Genomic DNA, 5,869 nt, shown 5'->3' with positions numbered 1-5,869 from the left:
TAAGAGAGAGAGAGAGAGAGAGAGAGAGAGAGAGAGACAGAGAGAGACAGAGAAAGAGAGAGAGACAGAGAGAGGCAGAAAGACAAAGAGACAGAGCGACAGAGAGATATAGATTGAGAGATAGAGAGAGAGAGAGAGAGAGAGAGAGAGAGAGAGAGAGAGAGAGAGAGAGAGAGAGAGAGAGAGAGAGAGAGAGAGAGAGAGAAAATAAAGAAAAAGAAAAGACAGAAGAGAAAAAGAAAGTACATGGCCGACATTCCCGGAAACAGTTGAGGTAAACACAGACTGCAGATGTTTGGCAAACCTCCTTCTCTTCTACCCTCCTCCAACTCCCACCTACCCCTGGGCTTCCCCCGGCCTCACCTCATCGTTTAGAAGTTACCTCGCCCGTCCAATTAGGAACACGCCGTTTGTGGGGTGGATTTATCGGCCACTTGAATGCCTCGCAACCATCCCAGCATATTTCGGAAATTTCCTCCCATATTGCTCCGTTCTGTTTAGAGAGGGGTGCGAATTCATGCGTACCACGGTGTGAGCTCCTTCATATACCCCCCCCCCAAAAAAAAACAAACAACAACAAACAAACAAAACAAAACAAAACAAAACCACCCCCACGCAAAAAAACAACAACAACAACAATAAACAAACAAAAAAACCACCAACAAAAAACAACAACCAACCCCCTCCCCCAATCCAATACAACCCAAAACAAAACCGACCAAAAACATGATTTTTTGGGCACAAAACTTTTGAGTGCCGGCATCGATTTCTATCAAACTTATACTTGTCATCTTGTATAAATTTGTTGAAATTAACTGTAAGTATGTGGGTCTGGCCTGAGTATTAGCAAACCGCGTTTTCTCCTTGTCTTTGTTAAATGATAATTTACTGAATAAAAAAAATGTAATGACTTAAAATGCACTAACGTGCACAATAATCAATGTTGTCGTACTTTGTATTTTATAGATAGAAGAGAAAGTTGCTTTTATTCAATTTGTTCTCTTTTTTCCACGGCTCTATGCTTCTCTGCATTTCTTTGGTCTTGAAAAAACTGACTAACCAAGCAGGCAACTAACCAACTGACCAAACCAACCAACCAACCCACCAACAAACCAACCAACCAACCAACCAACCAAACAACTAACCAAACCACCAAGTAAGGAAAACCAACAACTCAAATAGGTTGCCGCTCGTGTTGTGACCACGGCTTTAGCTTTGTTTGTCGGCTTCATTGTCCTTGTACAAAGAACACACTCAAAGAAAGAGAGCGAGTGGTTGGCGGGTGCTCTGGTGTGGTTTGCTCCTTCTTTACTATTCAACATCTATCGTCCTCTTCTCGCCTTTTTCCTTTACGTGTATATTACTCTCTTGTAACGCATCCATTCTTCGACGTTTATATGACCTTATTGTGTTGCAAGTTCCGTAAAACTCTTACTAAAACTAAAGAAAGAGATAACTCGTCGAAAAAAAGAAATTCGAGTCTGGAAGAGTCTGTAAGAATTAGTAAGAATGAATATCGTTTACAAGGTAAGCTCTTTATTGGATGACCCCCCTCCCCACCCCACCCCCAAAAAAACAAATCCCTTCCCACACGGGAATCAAACCAACGTTTTCTGCGTGCGACAAAAAAGAGGCTAACGGTTACATCAAGCCTAGGGACGACATCAACATGAACAAAAAAAACAAAAAACAAAAAACCAAAAACAAACAAAAGCAAACCCAAATAAAAAACAAAACAAAACAAAAACACTAAAAAAATACCCCCCACCCCATAAAAAACACAACACCCCCCCTCCTAATTAAAAAACACTGGTGTGGTTTGCTCCTTCTTCCCTATCAAACATTTATCGTCCTTATCTCCCCTCCTTTTTTATGTTTGTTACTCTCTTGTTACACATATTATGTGAAGCGTGCGGACAAAATGAGTTACTTCTCGCAATCCACAAACGGAAATAATCGCCAAAAGTCCACACTATAAGGTCCGATTAGTAGATTTTCTATTGATGACACGTTCTTTTTGTATTATAACGTGCCTTTTATTTTTCCATACTTATAAATTGTAAAAACTTCACCTAATAGCGTGATGTATCTATTTACATAAGGCTTGGATCCGAGATGTAACTCATTTTGTCAGCACGCTTCACATAATTATAATCTTCTGGCGCTCATGTGACCTTATGCAGTTGCGAGCGCCGTAAAACCTCTACTAAAACTAAACTAAAAAAACAAAAACAAAAGCAAAACAAAACCACCACCAAGAACAAAAAACAAAACAAAAACAACAACCAAAAATCCTCCAAACCAGAACAAAACAAGCAAACAATACCCCCTTCCCCCCAAAAAAAGCAAAAAAAAAAAAAAAAAGCCAACAAAAACAAAACTAACAGAAACAACATTAACAACTACAGCAGCAGGTCGTGATAACATATTACAGAGGCGAGAGCAGTCCTGTCGTGAATTCTTTGGCAAGAATGCCTCCTGTAAATATTTAGTCTGTGCATTTTATAACCCTGTTATGGCCTTCCTCAGAGGCTAATTTCCCCCGGGAGCAGATGATTTAGAACAAACAACACGGCATAAAGTCAGTTTGGAAGAATGGAAAAACAACAAAAAAGAACAAAACATTTTAATTTCAACATAACGGGCTTCATAGAGGAATATGCTCCCCCCCCCTCCATCCCACTCGATCTCCACACCCCTCCCCTTTTTTAAAAATACAAAAATATTAAAGTAAAACAGGCAGTAAAATATAACAGAATTAGAAAAACCTTTATTAAAAGCCTCATTTACAGGGCTAACAATATTAACACGGAAAGCGCCGCATTTGGAGTGGAAACGTTCTTACATTGCTTTGTATAACAAAGAAAATTATTTCAGTTACCATGGAAACGAGGTAATACTTAAAATAAACAAACAAACACAATGATCAAGTTATTTATTTTCAAAATCTGCAGAACTCAGAAGGATAAACTTGGTGTAAAAATATACTTTACAAGGACTATTATCTTATGATGCATTTCCTGCTTTAGAAATTAAATACATCGTTATCCCGACCGGGTCTATTCTTTTTCCTGTCGATTTGTGGAAAATTTTTAAAGACTATAATACTTGGTTGCTTCTAGATACTGTTGTAACATAAAGTGAACGTAAAGGATTATTGTTGAATGTAAAGAAAACAGAATGCATGGTAATATCCAAAAAAAAGCAGCAAATCCTAGTTGTAATCTCATTAGCAAAGGTGCAAAGATCAAACAAGTCCAACAGTTTAAATATCTAGGATATATGATAACATCTGATGCCAAATCTTCCACAGAAATAAAAAGGAGAACTACAATAGCTAAGGCTAGTTTCAATGAAATGAGCCCGATCCTGAAAAATAGAAACATCTCAATGAACACCAAAATGTAAGTCCTGAAATACTATGTTTGGTCAACCCTTCTATATGGCTGTGAATGCTGGACAATCACTTAAAACAGTGAAAATAAAATAGAAGCAACAGAAACGTGGTTTCTTAGGAAACTGCTAAGAGTATCGTGGAAGAAAAAGAAATCAAATGAGGTAGTACTTGATGAAGCCCACGTGGGACGCTCAATGTTAAAAACAATCAGGAAACGACAAATGTAGTTTTTGGGACACCTGAATAGACATAAGGGTCTTGAACATCTAGCTCTCACTGGCAAAATTGAGGGCAAGTGAGGCAGGGGTAGACCCAGAACAACATACTTAGGGAACCTAAACAAATGGGATACAGGGCAAGTTCAGGGAAACGTAGCTTTTTTTTTAGAGCATCCGAGCAAAGGAATGAATGGAAAACCATGATCGCCGATGTCTGTCGCAGATCTGGTACTGGATGATGATGATAATAATTGGCAGAAGATATTCGGAGATATTTCCGGCGAGCAGCCAGGAACTATTCGGAGACGCACTCCTGCACACCGATACATTGCTTTGGTGGGGTCAAACTGCGTATTTTCAAGAAATTTTCAAACTTAACAGCAAAATATCAAGTTATGAATTAAAACAGGCCCGCTGTAACCCGCCAGATATTTTTTAACTTGATCCAGAGGCACAACGCATTTTGATTGGTCTATCTTCGTCGGAGACGTCTCCGAATAGATACTGCGATAATAACTTCCAAAGCTACTTGTTATGACTGCAGATGCAGCACTTTTCACGAAGAAAATGTACAGAAAGGTAAAACAATCACTGGAGCGGAATCTGATGAGTCTGTCCGTCACATTGACATTTGCATCTGAATGTTTGTTGTTTGTTTTAACAAGGTTTTACGGCGCTCGCAACTGCATAAGGTCATATGAGCGCTAAGGGGTGGATATAGAAGTCCAAACGGAGAATCAGGCTAACTTTGCTCACCTCTCTAGCCTCAATAGCACAAATTCTACTTCGACTACCAAGGCACCCCGGAAATAGCAGTTCACAACAGAGTGACAAACGTACAGAAGAAGTAGAGGTAAATGACGATAGAAAGGATGAGGAAAGAAGAAGCAGCGGTCCCCCCCCCCCTTATGTAGTTCCTGCACAGTATGAACATGACATGATAATCAGCCCATTTACAGCTCTTTTGTGCATAAGAACATGTTAACATCTCCCCTTTGGGAATGGCCTATGTTTTCCACCTCCATTGACACAATTAATAATAATAATGATAATAATAATAATAATAATAATAATAATAATAATAATAATAATAATAATAATAATAATAATAGATAGCATTTGTATAGCGCATATCCCCGCTCAACAGCAGGCTCTATGCGCTTTACACTATATTATTACCTCAGCAGACCATAGAACACTCCGAAACATTCTCAGCTTCCCGGGAAGCATACAGTTCAAGCAGCTGATTAAGCGCTCAAACGCTAACAGACTGACAAGATCTTTCGCTGTCTATAGCCGGTACCCCTTCCCACCTGGGTGAAGTGAGGAAAATTCGTGTAAAGTTCCTTTCCCAATTTAGATCAGTTACAAGGTGGGCTGCTACAACTCATTCTTTAAGAGCCAACCCAGACTGAAAGTCCAAGTAGACAGACCGAGCCGAGGTACTGAATCAAACATTAAAAAATGATTAAGTTTATAAAGAACGAAGGAAAAAAAAAAGAGAAGAAAGAAAAATGAGATAAAAGCTTAAAAGAAAATGAAAAAGAAAGAAAGAATAAAACAGAGAGACAACAAGAAAGAGGGAAAGAATGACAGAAAAAAAAGACAGAGGGACAGAAAGAAACAAAGAAAAAATAAAAGGAAAGAAACAAAGACAGAAACCTGTCCGCATTCATGACTCGAACCCATATCACTCGTGAGCGACGACAAAACAGCACATCACGTTGTAATATACACCGGTACATATGTACTTTTTCTCGTCGAGTTTTCTTAATCAGCAACTCATTACCGTAGTCTAGTTTTAGTCATTTGGCTAGTTCATCGCGCGGTGAGGTTTCCGCCTTTAGCCAGTCCAAAATACCTCGCCTCTGATACTGTCGTCAAGGTATCGTATGTCTGCATTGTCCACGGATGTCACGACCGACAGATCACAACGCCAGGACAATGCAGACGTCTACGCTCACGCTCAGAATCATAGCATGATGTACTCGCTATCTTGTTTCAGGTTGGGGGTGATCAAAAGAGCTGACCGGATGAACCTCACAGATGTGGGAAAAGAGACAGACTGCGCAAAGAGTTAGACAGATAGATAGATAGATAGATAGATAGATAGATAGATAGATAGATAGATAGATAGATAGATAGATAGATAGATAGATAGATCGATAGATAGATAGTTAGATAGATAAATAGATAGATAGTATGTATCTGCGTGTGTGTGTGTGTGTGTGTGTGTGTGTGTGTGTGTGTGTGT

The sequence above is a fragment of the Aplysia californica genome, unplaced genomic scaffold, assembly GCF_000002075.1.
Source record: "Aplysia californica isolate F4 #8 unplaced genomic scaffold, AplCal3.0 scaffold00112, whole genome shotgun sequence".
Lineage (NCBI taxonomy): Eukaryota > Metazoa > Mollusca > Gastropoda > Aplysiida > Aplysiidae > Aplysia > Aplysia californica.
The sequence above is the reverse complement of the archived record's forward strand: the minus strand, read 5'-3'. Positions refer to the sequence as shown.